Source organism: Haemaphysalis longicornis, unplaced genomic scaffold, assembly GCF_048455015.1.
Source record: "Haemaphysalis longicornis isolate Haplotype H1 unplaced genomic scaffold, Haemaphysalis longicornis Haplotype H1 scaffold_2, whole genome shotgun sequence".
Lineage (NCBI taxonomy): Eukaryota > Metazoa > Arthropoda > Arachnida > Ixodida > Ixodidae > Haemaphysalis > Haemaphysalis longicornis.
The window spans coordinates 190,386,979-190,404,008 of NW_027526295.1; the positions used below are offsets into that span (position 1 = coordinate 190,386,979).

The window sequence follows — 17,030 nt, forward strand, 5'->3', positions numbered from 1 at the left end:
GGCAAGTGAGGACATTTCGGTGCATTACCTGTTTCGAAACTGTGCAGCTTTTGCCGCGGAAACGATGTCGTTTGCCGTAGCGAAACTCAGCCGTCGAGCCCTTTGTAATGTTTCAAAGCGCACGCGCTTCGTTTGTATCACCAATCGCGGTGTCGCTGTCTTCACTGTCTCGCTGCAATCTTTTCCCGGAGTCTGTGGAATTAAACGTGCGCACCAGCAGTGCAGTGAAATCGCATCTCTGTGTGACCATCTGCGCGCGCATAGTGCAGCATTGTGCTACTAAATGCGAGACAAATGTCACTACGCCTTTTACAGTTGGCTTACTTGTGCGATGATGGATGCGCACGACTCGCATCGCTCGCGATTGACTGCGGGTGGGCGGTGTTTTTGTCGCGCGAACGAATGTCACGTCGATTATTAATGTTACGGTTTACTTAGTCGTTGGTAAGCTGTATTTACAGCTGCGAGGGCCCGTCACAAATGCAGCAGCGCGTTTGGCAGTGAGATGTAAACATAGTTTGCTAGTTGGCTTTATGAGGCTTTTACACTTTTTATGAGCTCGTACACTTTTTCAACGAAAAGGTGAGTGTAACCTCTTTTTTTTTGCCTCGTAGTTCCCTACAAAGGTGTGAACTGGATGTTTACATCTCAACAGGAGGATAGAGAGCGTTTCAGTTTCAGATAAGGCTTCTTTGCATTACCTTTCGACGAAAGCCGGCCTGCATTCGTAGCTGATGACTCATCCTAGTGGATCGTTTGCTAACTTAATTTATTGCTCCCTGTTTCGCTGCGACAATGAACAAAAAAATAAATAAATAAAAGTAGGCGCAGTATCTTTTTGCCTGTGCAGGTGGTTGCCTTTTATTTATTGCTATTCTTCTCTCTCTCTCTCTCTCTCTCTCTCTCTCTCTCTCTCTCTCTCTCTCTCTCTCTCTCTCTCTCTCTCTCTCTCTCTCTCTCTCTCTCTCTCTCTCTCTCTCTCTTCGGACATCTGACAACTGCATAGTAGTACCAGAGTCCTTCAAAAGCATTGAAGGACTCTGGTAGTACCTTTCCCCTCCCCTTCGGGTCTGGTCGCTGCTTTAGCGATTCAAAAACCGCGCCCGAACTGCTGGGATCGTCCGCTTTTATTAAGGTTCACACAGTTACCGCATGCAACCTTATGCTCGCATCAGCTGAGAGCGTTTTTTTCCTACTCAGAAGCAGAACATGCTGAAGTACGCGTAGTACGTACAATGCCTCAAAGCGCGTACGTGGCGTGTTCTGACTACGTAGCCGCGTACGCCGTTTGTAAACACTGCGTCGCGTGATCTCAAAGAAGCGAACTAGCAATAATTGTTGTTTTGTTGCTTTCACCCGTCTGTTTTGTAGTTTTTTTTTCTTCTCCGGTCGCTTCCTGGGCTTCCTACTCTATCCTGTGGTTATGCTCGCGTGTTGGCAACTGTGATGCACCGTGGTAGGTAGGTCGCAAAAACGTCGGAACAACGCCGTAGGCCGTAGTGCTCGTCTGCTGTAGAAACACTGCCCGTCTGGTCATTGATCGGTATGAGCGTAATGTGCGCATTTCTTTTAGACATTGTTTCGGGGCATGCAGTCGCCAGATGGCCCGTGACTGACCTGGTGGTCGGAATGAGGCTGCCTATTGCATACAAGTTGCGGCCTTCCCGCGGCGGATATGTGGAATATCGTAAACTGAAGATACTAGACACTTTTGGAGGGGATGTGGAAGGCCAAGCTTGTCCGCCCCGTAGTGCGATGCCGCCTCCGCGCAGTACTATTTAGGTGCCGAAAACTTCAGCACTGTCGCCGTGAGGTGGCTGACTCGCAAGGTACGGCCCAAATGGCAAATCGCCCAGCGGACATGTGGGGGGATATGGGCCGTGGTTTTCCTCGCGCGTTCAGCGAGATGATGTGATAAAGGGCCCTCGTGACATGACGATGCACGGACGGGTTTTCCGCAGAAGCCAGGCAGGCAGAGAAAAACTTCAGAAAAAGAAAAGGAAGAAAAGAGAAAAAAAAAAAACCCGGGAGTTGCAGTTGTCATTGAAGTGATGTCATTTTTTGACCTCTGGATCCTAGTATCATATTGATCAGCCTGAAATATCATTGGAGTGACAAAAGTTGAAGCGCCACGAATTTCTCTTATAAGATGCCATGGCGAATTTCAGGAGCAGCCACTGTTACATTTTTTTTTTTTTCGTGAGTTCCGAATCGCCAGCAATAACACGCTCATGGTACACGTCATGCATGTTCAATGTTTACACGATGTACCCGCCCAGGTTTGCTTGGAAACGGCGTCGTTTGCTGTCCATATTTTCGCTGTCAAATACCAAAGGCGCTCCCATTGTTTGTCGCTCAGAACACAGGTGCTGTGCAGCGTACTCTCTCTCACGTTGCAGCAGCGTGTGTCTAGGAATGATCGCCAGAATAGCTGCAGTGCTGAACATGGGGCAGTGCTGCTTTCGTCTGTCCTTTGCCCTTGGCTGGCATAGTTACTGAATGATGTAAGCTGCACGTGCAGGTAGAAACATTCAAAATACCTCCCTGCACGTACTGGCGGTAATCTGGCATCTTGTGTAGGCCGCTTCATTTTGTAAAGTATAATAGCCAGAGGATTGATGAAAACTTCAAATGTGATACCTGGTTGTGGATGGGTTCAAGGCGTTGTCTCCGTTGAAATGAAAGATGATGATTCCACTATTTAGTCCTCTGGATGATGGGGATACTGATCCCAATCATCACTCTACTGCTCACATTAGTGAGGAGCAGCCGACCCACTTGATAGTGATGAAGAAGATGATGGAGATTGGGATGGGGATGCTGTACCCACCATGGTGGCTGAGGCATTGTGCTGCTGAGCCTAAGGACGAGGATTCAATTGCGGCTGCGGGGGTTGGTGAAGGTGAGAAGCGAACATGTTCGTGGGATCATTTCAGCGCATGTTAAAGATCGTCAGATGATCAAAAGTAATCCAAAGCCTTCCACTATGGCACACCTCATAGTCCAGGTGTAGCTTCAGCGCGTTAAACCCCACAATCAATCAATCAACCAATCAATCAAGGGGGATGCGGTGACAACGGCGAGATCGTGTACGAATGCCCCAATTTTTCACTCGAAGCCAGGCACACATTTTATCCTTCGGTAAAAATGCCAACGAAGTGCTGTTCAGAATGCTTAATTGTGATCAGGTGTTACCTACGTATTGTGCTATGCATGAATATCCTTTATCGTACATGTGCAACAACTTGTTTTCAGCGCTAACTTGGTGCTTTTTCCATCTGCCAGCATCCCTACGTAACTATGCTGTGCCACTCTGTGTGCAAGTGTTTACCTTGCTTGTAAGCTGGATGTACAGTGTTCTACCATTTTAGTGTGGCATGGCCAATGGTGTCTGTCACCTTTGTTTATTCTTATGGGCCCAATTTTACTTTGTAGTAGCCCTGAAGTAGTGTATTAACAAACTTCCATGAGCCATAACATTGCACCTACAGGAAAGAGTGTGGAGGATGTAATTATGCTTGCACAACATGCAGCTCATGCCATATGGCTATTGCTTGCCTGGGGCCTTACTTTTGAGCAACTTGCTTCACTGAGGGATGAAGCCTCCAGAAAATGGCCATTACTATTCCCATATAGCCAACAAAATGGTTATCAGTAAGTGGACAGTGGATTAACGAATAAATTTAAGTGACGGACAAGGGTTAGTCAAATATTAACCTCCAAGGCATGGTAACTAAAAAAAAAATCCTATCTGCCGAGATGTTGCTGTATGGCTAGCAAGAAAACGTATTCTAGTGTTGACAAATCTTCGAGTACAGAAATACAAATTTGCCTTCTTGTGTGGACGCTCTTCAAGTTTGAGGAAGCGGTATGTGTGTGCAGCCGGGCAAGGCTATATCTGAGTTGATATATATGTTGTTTCTATTTAAGCCGGTGTTGGACATTAAATCAAGACACCATGATGGAACAGTGGGCTGTAGTGCCATGGGTACACTGGGCTGTGTTATCACATTAGGAAACCAGTGCGTGCGTTTCGACACAATTTCGATGTAAAAGCGTCGTGTTTTGACATGTCTATGCTGGTTTCCCCTCTTGAAGCGGCCTTGTGAGAGCACGCGAGATGTTGCAAGCAACTGGTCGTCCTTCCTGATGTGTGTTATCTCCTCTTCTTCCCTGTGGTGGTGTGCAGGGGCGACGTGCCTGTCGTCCGCAGCGGCTGAGTGCAAGGGCAAGCCCCTGAGCCTGCTGGGAGGCTCATGCGGCGCACAGCCTCCCTGGACGCCATCTGCCTGACGGCCCAGTGGCCCGCGCGACCTGCACAGCTACTGCGGCCGGCCACATGGTCGACCGAGCCCACACAGGCAGGCCTCCCTTCCTCCTCCTCCTTCTCTGCAAAAAAAAAAAAAGTCTAAAGCAAAAAAAAAATGCAGTGCTATTTATTTTTTAACGAGCAGCGGTAAGGCCTCCGTGCCGCAGAAAATCTGGCGTCATAGGCGCCGTCAGCTGTGAGAAAAAATGCTGTAGTGCCACCCTGGGCACCCCAGCTGAAATTTCAAGGTTCTTCCTTCCAATAGCATACCTGGGGGCAACGTCATGGTTCTCGAGGCTGGCGACTTTGGTGTTGAGGGGCACGGTATAGGTGGAATTCACTGAAAAGTTTAGGTGTCAAACTTCTTCGCTTGGCAACACTGGAAACGACCACGGACGTGGCCGATGTGCCACAGACATGGGCGCGGCTTGTGCCATTGCACCCGCACACCGAAGAAAAAGAAAAACACTGGCGTGCGTCGTCTGCTCCGTTCCAACCCTATTCTCAACAGTGGTGTCAACGGAGATGTTATTGATTGCACTCACACTGGACTCGAGGCATTACTTTGCATTCAGTGGTTAGAGTTTGGAACATCCAACACAAACCATGTGCTTAGCCCGCACAAGTACTGCTATCCGGCGGGAGCACGCATAACCAGTGACGACACACTCACATGGTTGCCCGCATGTGCGCCTCACCAGTGAATACAAGCTATAGGAGGGCTGAACACCCGGAAGTTAATTTTCCCCCCACAACGCAGTTACTCCTGCCAAGCTCGTGAATTAATACTCTGGGGTTCTCAAGGCATTCCTCCAACAGATGGTTTGTGAGCAGGAGTGGAAAGTATTCACCGCTCAGAAAGTTTTCATGCAGTGTGAATGGGAACCCCCGATGGTGCTATAAGCGTTCGACGCTTGAAGGCGAAGCACCAGTGTCCTCTACATTTTTGGGGGGGAAGCTGATGCTGTGAAAGCGAATAATGCAGTCACTTGAAGACGTGAGAGAGAGGGCCCATAAAGCCATCTCCTTTGCTTCGAAAGCTTGTGAAAGGCTTGCCACCGAAGATAAGATCCACCTGCCCCGAGCTTTTTACCAGCTCTTTTTGGCTTTGTGTACAAATTCTTATTATTCTCAATATTACAGGTAACATTGTGGGAGTTAATTGCCAACCACCAATAAATTAGCCTCTTCTCACGATATATTCTTGAAAGCCAAATGATACATGCTTTCAGTGACTTTGTGGTCTTGTCTGTGACCTGCTTATTCTTTGTTTGCTTGCAATGTTTTTTTTTTTCTCTAATTATCTGCTTATGTCTTGTGGTGGAAAGGGTTTGGGGAGGGAGGATGGTTAGAGAGCAGTTTTTTTGGGGTAGGAGGGGGGGGGAGGGATGACGTCCAGGAACAATGTGGTTTTGTCTGTCGGAATGTAGAATGGAGGCACATCATTCTGATCAGGTGTTTACGGTGTAGTACCTGGCCACTGCTGAGGACGTACTCTATTTTCAGCTTCAGCTTATGCGCTACCTTTTGCTGTGCGCTTGCTCAACAAAAGCTGAAAGGGTTGAAGCTCCTCTGTATTGCGGTAAAGTCACACGTAAGCATACAGCTATAAGTCAGACCCAAAAAGGGGAGTTTTTTTTTTTTTATCATCCTTCAATAGTCGAGCTTATTAAGCTTTTTAGTTCCACTGTGGAGTGTTGCCAAGAAACTATCATCGTCGGCGAAGTGGAGAGGGTGAAAATGCTATGCCAAGAAGTGTCAGGGAAAGTGACGAGGAGGCAAGGAGCCCATAAGCAGGTGTTGGGAGTGCAGGCCCCAAGAAAAAAAAAATGTGATTAGGGAGGTCCCAGAAATTGAACCCGGGACTTTTACCCCATGAAACCGGCAACCTAACCACTAAGCCACCCCAAGGCCTGAGGTGTATGGGGTTAGCAGCGGCGGGGAAAAATAACACGTGCAGCCAATTGGAAAAGAAAAAAAGGTTGTGTTGGCACGCAGTGCGCAACACCTACAAGGAAAAAAGGCCAACTATGGGTTAATTTTGAAGCGGGGGAATAGAACAACAACCTAACAATGAACTTAGGTGCCTATAGTATGCAAAAACCATTCCATCTCGCCTTCCCAGGCTGCCTCATTACGAGACGGGAAAGCAAATGTACACATGGGTTCGGGGGGGGGGGGGGGGCTTGGAAATAAATAATAAAAGAATGAAAAAGTGCTAACATGGCTCCCAAAATTAAGCCCAACAGAAAACAATTAAAGGACTGCCGCCACATGAAAAAGAAAGATGAACTAGGGGAAAAGGCGCTTCCTGTGGTCGGAATCAAACCTGGGTCCCTCGCATTTTTCAACTGACTTCTATGCGATTGTGTTTGTGGCGTAATCTCTCATGTGCTGTTCTCCTTGCCAGTTCACGTGCGTTCGCGCTACAGAGACTGAGTTTGCGAAGCCAGTTGCTGCGGGTTCTAGCGTGGGCTAATGCGCTCCACTCTGAGAGAGATGTGAAGGGCTGCATACGGAAACGATCCCGGGACTGCCAGTCATGGAGAACTTTCAGCGGCAAGTTCGGAAATCCATGTGTGGTGCAACAGCCGGGTGTCCGACGAAGGGAGAGAGTCCGCCAGCTCTGCTGTTTCTCCAGCCTTGCACCACTAGTACAAGTTGCACCATTTTTTCTCTTCAGCTTTGTGATTTCGTAATCTTTAACACAGTTATAGACTATACACCTACTCGCACATATCAGCAGTTGCAGCTCGAGCATGTTTCATTAGAGAATAAGAACTCGTTGCTTGCAGCTTTTTCCTGTTTCATTCTCGGTATGAGCAGCTGTTCTTGCTGTACGGGTATTCTGCTCTGGTTCTGAAACTGCACCGCTGTGGCGTGTGCCTGAGCAAGCAGCTGGATGGAGGCAAATGATGCGCAGTTGTGGCAATCCTGTACTTAACCCTTTGAGTGCCAAGTATTTCTATAGCTTCTGCTCCCTCCGTGCAAGGGTTCCCGCCTAAGTTCACAAAGCGTATTTTAGTCTAGGAACAGAGGAAGTGCTGAGGCCCACAAATTGTTATCTTGCATGTTCATCAGAGTCGGGGTTCTTCAACTCTCCAGTTTGAACGATACTTGGGTACCGTGTTAATCTCTTGCGTGCATCCTACATGTTTGAGAGAAGGTGACTGCTGCCACAGCCATAACAAAACTGCCCCAATACGTTGGTCTATTAAACACCTAACAAATAACTTAACGTAACATGTCAGTTGATAGTGGGACAAGCCCAGTGATTTTTTTTTTATGCTGCTCGGGTGGGGCAATTGGGGGGCTTAAAGGTTATTATCTCCCTTCATTTCAGACGCTTTCAAGTGGCATTAAATACCAAAACATGCCAAAGGTTTAATCTCACTCCTACTCCCCTCCCTGAAAGTATTGTTACCTCGATAGAAGAGTTGTCTGGCATTGCTGGAACAGAAGTTATAGGATGGGGTGGTATGGATTTGTTCCAGGTGCACAAGTACGCGCCATCTGGTTAATTTGCTTCACTAGGTGGGCCCGAATGGATCTTGCTTTAATGTTTCTGCACCTAACGCCCTTGCCCCTGTATTGGTGCAGCACCTCTTCCTTCTCTCATGCCTTTGCTCATGTGGAGGCTGAACACATACATAAACGCAAGCGCTGTGCACCGTGCAACAGCTTTGGCGTGTGCACGCAGGTTTCTTGCGGCCAACACTCCTAGTGTTTGTGCACTGAAAGCAGTCACATGCCTCATCTTGTCGTGCTGAAGTTTTATGTGGACCAAGTTTCTGCCTTCTGCAGGTTTGGGATTTTCGGCTTGTACGAATTTAGGGAGTTTGTGATCTAAATCCCACAATACTCGCAAGCTGATGCATGCACGTGCCACATGTGAAGCTATAAGAAAGTGGATGTTTTCCCTAGTTCTCCAGAAACCAATCCCGCAATAAAAGCCTAGCTGCGCCTCCGAGGATATTTGGTGCTGTGAAGACGTTGTTGTATGTCGTATGTTAAACAATTAAGGCAATTGGCAGGGTTGAAAATGACGAAATCAAATCGGAGGAGAATCGCATCAACAGCTGTTTTTTTGCAGACGCCTGATGATTGGAAAGAGGTGGAGAGGATCAAGTTTGTCCAGAAGAAGGCCACCCTGCCACCGGGTGACTCCCTAGAAATGAAGGTGAGCCTGACACTGTCAGCTGGTGTTGAGCACTCTTACATGGCCAGAAAATAGGGTCTAAATGGCTGAAGGGCCAGTGTCCAGGGAATGTAGATGATGGACTTTGGTTCCCATGCTCACTTCCTGGCCACATATCTAACGTGTAAAAAGCACTTGTCATCACACTTGGGAAGGCTTAGTTGCTTAGTTGCTGGGAATTCAGAAAAAGTGAGGTTTATCTGCAAAGCATTCATGAATGTGTAATGAAGGAAGTTAATTATAATGGACACAACTAGGATCTGGAGTGGAAACTACCAACTAACTTGTCTGTCAGTCACATACGCAGTCTGCTTTCTACTGCCCCCCAGACTATGTTGTTTGGCCTTTTTTTACTGTGGGGTGGTGCGCCGCATGTCAGTGTTGCGTACATATCAGAAGCATGCGCTTTCCTGGCAACGGTCTAATAGGGTCGCATAATGGCGGCGATGGGAGCAGTCTGTCTTGATTTTTACCCAACCGGCTAAACCGCTTCCGCTCACTGACTAGCCAGAGTCACTGTAATTATTAATAATGACTCTGGCTAGTCAGTGAGAGGAAGCGGTTTGGCCGGTTGGGTAAAAATCAAGACAGACTGCTCCCATCCACTACAGCAATCCCTGCTGGTGTCGTTTCGCAACTAGAAACGGATCAGTCTGTCTTGATTTTACCCAACTGGCCAAACCGCTTCCGCTCACTGACTAGCCAGAGTCATTATTAATAATTACAGTGACTCTGGCTAGTCAGTGAGCGGAAGCGGTTTGGCCGGTTGGGTAAAATCAACTAAACTGCTCCCAATGCCGCCATCATGCGACACTAATTAGACCGTTGCCCGCTTTCTCATCTTGATCATGTGTAGATAGTAATATTTGCACTGTGAGTTCATGTGTAGATTGTAATTTTTGCACTACGAGTTGCTTCATTTCAGGAGCAGTGCAGAACTGCTCTTTCCCAGGGAGGTTATTACTTTGGCAAACTACAAAGTGGATGGACTGCTCGCTGTGTAGGGTGGAAGTACTGTTGCTCGGTAGTCTGCAGCCACGAGTGTTGTTCCCTCCCTCAACCGTTGTGCAGTACATCCGTCAGCGGCTGCAGCGGACGGCCCAGCAACAGGGTGGCCGGACGTCCCCCCGGTGGAGCCCCGTGCAGGGTGACCACCAGCTGGGTGGGCTGGCTGCCGCCCCCCTCTCCCCTCCCCCGTCCCCCTCGGTGGCCATCCCCATCCAGCAGCCCAGGAGGACGACGCCCCCCGGGGGAGGGGCCCCACGCATGCGCAACAGCGTCGAGGGGCTCAACCAGGTCTCTCTGCCGTCTCTCACCCTCCCCTCATGCATTAAGGCCTTGATCGTCGTGTCTGTAACGATTGTGGGACTGTAATGCCACTGCGCTGTGGCATACGTCTGCAAAGTTGCATGTACCCACAGACTGGGCTTGTTCAATGCTTGATAAAAGAGCTGATGATCGGATAAAGATTTTAGGGGCCACCAATGGACTGTAAACAAAATTGGGAAGACCAAGGATTCGATACACGAATGAACTTAAGAAAATTTTACAATAAAAAGTGGACTGGGTGGATTCACGATAGATGTGGCCTGATGTCTATGGGCGAGGTCTTCATCTTGCAGTAGGCACGATGATAATGATGGTGATGTAATCCGTAATAATGTCGACTGGCACTAACATCTGCAGCACCCCCTTGCATCCTCATTTTTCATTAACTCGTGCGATTTTTCGCATATGCACGCCTCACTCCAGCCACTGCATTCAAGGAGCCTAAATTGAACCATAAGCTGCATTTCAGTGTCGCCTCATGGTTCAGGTGCATTTTTGGTGTGAAGAACAAAAGTAAACACACGGGTGAGAGTGCAGGGTAAATGATGCACATCTGACAAGCTGGGCAGAATGCATTGCCCATGGGAAGTTCTTAGTGTGAAAACAGTGATGGTATCCTACATAGCAGCTGTAAAACCATGCTTTGCATTGGCCATCAGGCCGATCAAATTTGAGCATACGGCCAGTAGTGTTTTGTTTCTCAAGCCCAGAAAAATAGAGGAAATAGAGCAGTTTCAATGGCGCTTTCATATTGCAAAGCCATAGGTTATTGGCAAGCACCTAATTTCATTCTCCTTACCATGAAGAGGAAGAAAAAAGCGGGCGCTCGTAAAAATAACTGCAGGATACTGTACGGCATAAAAGATTGAAGAACTAGGGAAGCAGCCATGCAAATGCTTTGCCTGCATTTGTGAGCTGACACTTACCGTATAATCTTGAGTAAGGGCCGCACCCGTGTATGGGCTGCGCCCCTTTTTTTCGGACTAATAATTTTGCAAAACACGTTGCAAAACACGCTGCACTTGCCTTTTCAAAGTGCCCAGCTACATAGCCGCGTTGAGCCGCCACGCACAATCTCCCTAGGTAGCGTGTGAACTCCCTAGATAAGGGCACCTTGCCTGTCCTGCCACACCATGAGTTCTCTCTCCATTTTTTGAGGCACCATCGCAGCATACGCGGCGTTCACAAGTGCAGTGGAGCAGTTGACCTCCAGCTCGGCAAAACACAAACAGTGATATGCTGTGCATGCAACCAAAATCTGACTATTTTTAAACGGGGGAAAAAAATTTATTCGTGAATGGGCCGCACCCCCTGAAATTACTGCCGGAGTTTTGAGGGGAAAAAAATAATAAAAAACTGTGGCCCTTACACGAGTTTATACTGTATTCGGGTTTCTCCCATGAAGCACGTATCATCGTTATATCTGTGCAATCGTACCATTCTTGTGACAGTGTGGATATGCGACTAGCACTAAGCACTCCCATGGGCCTTTGTTGTTTTAACTGACACATTTATTTCCCATTTTCAGGAAATCGAGCGGCTAGTATTGAAGGGCATCTCCGGTGCTGGTACAGAGAACGAAGCAGAACTGGAGAGGGTAAGCGATCGCACCTCACTCACCCCCTGCCTGAAGAACCCGAGAATGAGCTTTCAAATTGTACAGTGCCACTAATGACTGTTTTAAGCACCTTGTAAACTTGCATTTGCTTGTACTGGATACGTTCACCCTCTTTGTGCATGGTAGCACATTTTATGGTGCATTTTGTTACTGTGACAGAAACTTCCTTGACATAGGTTTATCAAACTGCACTCCCTGTGCACCATGGTATGTGTTAGCTCTATGCATTCTTCAGGTTTAGTGTAGCCAAGGAAGAAAGCTGTAGGCACTGTTCGCAGTCGGCCAAAGCAAGTCTTCTAACTCTGGCATGGTTCCTGAAGATTTACATTGCCACTATTAGTGTTTCAAACACTGACATGTAATAAGTGAGAGTATGTTCCTTAAATTACAGCATTCCCCGCTCTTTTGAATTTAAGAATGTGTGAAAAGCAGCAGAAACTGTCCACTCAGAGCTTTTAACCCGTGGATTTAGCTGTAGCAGCTGGTAATCCAAGACTTAATGTCAAACACGGTTTGCTAATACTTAAAGAAAGTTGCTTCAGGAGTTGGTGGGCAAACACGAAGGGCGACTGGTTGTACTCGGAGTGAACACGGCAGTAGCAACCACATTCCAATCATATCTTCTTACTCTGCAAGTGAGTGATCAGTGGGGTTATTGGCAGGTTCATCCCGCACACTTCACTGTTTGCCAGGTTGCAGTGACTTGCGAGGTGGGACTTGTTGCTTGTTCTTCGCACGGTAGATGCTAAATGTGTCTTCTGTTCTGTGAGTGAGGGATGTGGAAGGGAGGTGCAGGCGGTTGGAGTGCACCCCCAGGTTACACAAAATTAAAGCTGTTCCACTCAAAGTCAAAGCTGTCGGAAGTGCAGAGCAGTGATTCCCCATAATGGGCTGTAGCGCTGTTATCCACTCACCGCTACCACCCAATGCATTTCAAATGTCCCGCCTTTGCAGTGCTCGCGCACCCCCTGCCTGAAACTGCGCCAGCGGGAGGTTTCTCTTTTTTTTTTTTTTTTTTTTTTTTTTTTTTTTTTGTGCTTGCTTTTTTCCCCACGCATGCCAGCGTTGCACTGCCACTTTTTTTCGCTTTGTATCGTAAAAACCAACCCAACGAGCGTTTCTAACTAGATGAACGCGGGTGCTGCTGGTTAATTACGCATATTTTGCCTGAAATGTACCTGCAGTTTTCTTTGCACTAAACAACGGGGAGATGTATGACAAGTGCCAGCGGTTCACAAGTTTCAAATGCTTATGACTATATAAACTGCTTGGCTTTCGAAGCCTCTGGGTAACGCCACGACAACGGAATGCCGTGTGGCTCTATACTTGGGTCCAGTGAGCGAGCTACTATTAAAAGGTGAGCCCCTAAAGTGCTCTGCACTAAAGAGGGCCCCCTTCCTTTTCTGCAGGTGATGGGCCCCACGCCCGAAGGTCACCGAGCGCCCATTGCGGAGCTCTTCCACTCGACCTGCTGCAGTGTCGACACCCAGACCCCCAGCGGCAGTGACGGAAGCAACGGCTTCTTGGACAGCTCCTCCCGCCACGGCTCTTCGCGGCCTGACAGCCTAGGTGAGCGGTGCCTTTGGCTGCTCTTTAGATTTACTTGAGGAGGCACATGGGTCATTGGGACCAAAAAATTGCCGAAAAAAGCGCTTTTTTAGGTATCATGTTTTCTTGATTTCAGAGTTTTTACTCCAAAAATTCCATACTTGGAACTGTACCAGGTACTTATAAAAGCCATAGAGGCCCAATTTCAACAAAGAAATGACAATTTTTCAACAATTTCCCACTTCGCCACGAGTGGTATTGCAGTGATAGGAAATTCTCGAGAGGTACATCCCAGCATGTAGTGCAGCTATGAAGATCATTTCTTTTGCACTATGAAGCTGAATGTTTAAACCATTAATAAGGGAAGCAGATTTTGCATTTGTGTTTCAGTGGTTGTTTAATTAGCATTATTTTTAATTGGTTACCAGGAGTACTTCAAATCTAGAAGTTAAAATTTATGTGAACTTGTATGGGATTGCAAAAAAAAAAAAAACTGCTTCCCATATTTAATTCCCCACCACTTCTGGTATCTATTTATGCCTTGCTGATAATTTTTTGTTGAATAGTTTTTTCCTGATTGTTCTCAAAAAAAGCAAGGAAGATTTTTAATTTACTCGGAAAGTAATTACGTCACGTCAAAGCTAATTAGACATTTGAAATCAGCTAAAAAAACTGAACAGCCCCATGAAGTTTCACCAAAATTCGTTGGAAAGCAAAAAAAAAAAAACGTTTCTAAGACCAGTGTGTCCCCCTTAAAACCCCCTGGAGGCATCTTCAGAAAATGTTCGAAAAAGGCTTGTACAAAGCTTCACTGAACTGTAGCAAATTAGAAATAGCCCGTTAAACAAGGATACAAAATTGGGAAGCTTTAGGGTAAGAGTCTGCAAACTCAAGTTGTTTATGCAGTCCTGTGGATGTCTGTTATTACAATGTTGAACCTTTCAGTACGGTATCCACTGCACAAAATAGGCATTTCTTTCTTAGACACTTGAGATTTCAGTTAGTGGTTCGCGCTAAATATAGTAATTTAAATAAGTTTTTAGCCCACCTGTCGCTTGAGACCGCCTGCTAGGGCAGCACTTGCCCGTACCCTTATCATACGATGCTCTCGCTCGGTCCCTTGAAAGTTATATTATTGGGGTTCCACTTTATATTGCTTCCTTACTACCTTACTACACTCTAGGCTGCCAAAAAGAGCATTTGCAAGCTCATCACTGCTGAGGCCCTACTGGGACTGCGATATTAGGCAATGTTAGTCACTGGCATGCCGGTTTGTGCGTATAAATTATAATGCAAAGTACTTTAGGGGCTTGCCTTGTCGTCGTAGCTCGCTCGCTGGACCCATGTAGAGCCACACGATGTTCTGTCGTAGCAGCTGTCATTGCGGCGTAACCCAAAGGATTCGAAAGCCAAGTGGTTTACTTAGCCATAAGCTTTCGAAACTCGTGACCCGCTGGCGAATGTCATACATCTTCCCAGATGTTTAGCACAAAGAAAACTGTAGGCACATTAGAGGCAAAATGTGCAAAATGTAGCACATTAGAGGCAGCGCCTGCGCTCATTTAGTTAGGAACGCTCTTTAGGTTGGTTTTTAAGATAGTGATCGAAAAAAGTGTCAGTGCGATGCCGGCACGTGCGGGAGGAAAAGCGAGCACAAAAAGAGCAGAACTCCCGCTGGCGCAGTTTCAGGCAGGGGGCACGCGAGCACAGCGAAGGCATTAAATTTGAATTGCATTGGGTGGTAGCAGTGAGTGGATAATGGCGCCAGAGCCTGTTATGGCGAATCGCTTCTCCGCACTTCCGACAGCTTTCACATTGAGTAAAACGGCTTTAATTCTTTTTTGAATGCCCTTTTTCTGTTCCTGTCGCAGAATGTGATAAAAGTGCCTCCCCAGACTTGGAAGTGAGCGGCCACACGAGCAAGCTGGGAACCAGCCCACAAATCAACAAGTTCCTCACCAGGGAGCCCCCCGACGGTTGTGAGAAGGTCAAGATTATCGACGAAGGAAGGGGCGCCCTACGCTCTGTGTGAGTACATTCTCCACACTGCCCACAAATGCCCTCGCCTCGTCAACACCATGAGTAGAGGCGCTAGCTGTCTGGGATTTCATGAAAAATTGCAGAATTAACGTTTTTTTTCCGTGTGGAAATATAAAAAAACGGTAAAAATTGTGGCGGAAAAGTAGTATTTTTCTATTAGGGATGGCAATGGCAAAAGGTTCCTATTAATTTCCCGTAATTTTTTACTGTTGCAGAAATTTAAATTTATATGTGAATATTCTAACTTTATCAATTAGTAAAAGTGCCTAGGTGGCACATCGGCCACCCAAATCAAAGGGCTTAGCCGCAAATTCTAACTTTATCAATTAGTAAAAGTGCCTAGGTGGCACAGCTGCCACCCAAATCAAAGGGCTTAGCCGCAGCTGGCCATAGCCGTAGTCAACTATCCATCCAACGCGCAACAAGGATAGGTGCCATCTTTCCTTTTGCATTGTTCATGACCGGCTATGTTGGCTTCGTTTTCCAAGGTGATGTCAAGATGGCTCTTTCGAGATCACATTTAAGCAGACAGACAGCCAAAGAATGCGCTTGAGAATGCAAGCATGCCAGCTTCTACGAAGATGGAGGAGTCCTTTTCTGTGGAAATCGCACGAGAGCAGTTGACTGTCGCTGCAAGTGAACTATTGACGAGCACATCGAGAACAACCGTCATTGTAGGAACACAGACTCTCCCAAGCGAAAAAGAGGCAAACAACCGTCAGAGCATGGTGTTGGAAGTTCAGGAACGGCGAGTAGGCAAAATCTACTGCCGGTGAAGTGAGACATGGCATTGTGCTCAATATACTGGATGCGTTGATATCAGCGAATATTCCCGTGGAGAAGGCAGGCAATTAGAAGCTGGAGACATTCTACAGACGGAATGGAGGGTCGCTGCCTGGATCTGACGTGCTCCATCGACAACTTCCTGAGTTGTTTGAGAAGCACGAGACAGCTTTGGAAGTGATGTTTCGAGGTGCCACTGTGTCTGTGATTACGAACGAAACAACCAGTGTCTAATTGAAATCGGTTGGAAATTTACTGTTCGTCCAGTCGGCCAAAAGTGTGAGTGCCTCGACGCAACTAGCACTGGTAGAAGTCAAATTCGTGGGTGAAGTGAACTTGGCCGTGATAGGCCGCAATGTAAAGAAAGCGCTGACGACGTACAGAATTGGATTCGAGGACGTGATTGATTGATTGTAGGGTTTGATGCGCCGACGCAACGTAGGCGATGAGGCGCGTTGTAGTGGAGGGCTATGGATTAATTTTGACCACCTGGGGCTCTTTAACGTGCGCCGAAATCTCGCACACACGGGCGTTTTTGCTTTTCGCCTCCATCAGAAAAGCGGCTGCCGCGGGCGGGAATCGAACCCGCGACCTCGTGCTCAGCAGCGCAACGCCTTAGCTACTCAGCCACCGCGGCGGGTGAATTCGAGGACATAATGGGCTTCGTAAGCGATAACGCTGCTTATATGGTAAAATCCTTTAACCCTTTCACTGTCACGGATGTGCCGTTATTTGTAGCCCGCCAGCCTTGCGCCTTGCGCGCACGCAAAATATGGCCGCAAGGTCAAGCAAATGAGAGGAGAAAAGGCAACAATGTGAAAGTGGCAAGGCCAGGCGAAACGAACGGTGGTACAATGCGGTGATAGAAAAAAAGGCGGCATAAAAAGGAGTGGAGCAATTACGTGGCATTGAAGGACACTGATAAGCAGAGAGGAGAGATGGAGGGAGAGAACGTCGTGAAAGGAAGAAACTTGAATCGAGCAGGTGAAGAAAGCGGGCGTTCGGTCATTGCCGGGGGCTGTGTCGTATCTGTTTTTGCATCCATCAGCTCAGTATGAGCTTCAAATTCATGTTATCTCTCTCCCTCTCAAATTTGCGGTATGCCGGCCACCTGGACTTTGACTTGTCGCGGTTGGCACGTTGGCGTTCTGCTGCCGCATGGGGCCGTCAAAGGTTAACTCCTTTCCGTCATTACCTGCCTGCTT

At 47.4% G+C, this 17,030-nt stretch overlaps 1 pseudogene across 1 annotated transcript in view; it reads left to right on the top strand.

Moving 5' to 3' along the window:
* Positions 1–17,030, top strand: part of LOC144168448 (protein FAM117B-like) — a 128,598-nt pseudogene that overhangs the window by 98,012 nt on the left and 13,556 nt on the right. The window contains exons 3-8 of the transcript XR_013322182.1: positions 4,190–4,365; positions 8,403–8,489; positions 9,579–9,803; positions 11,365–11,433; positions 12,864–13,023; positions 14,874–15,030. The product of XR_013322182.1 is annotated as a protein FAM117B-like (transcript). The remainder of the gene's footprint in view (positions 1–4,189; positions 4,366–8,402; positions 8,490–9,578; positions 9,804–11,364; positions 11,434–12,863; positions 13,024–14,873; positions 15,031–17,030) is intronic.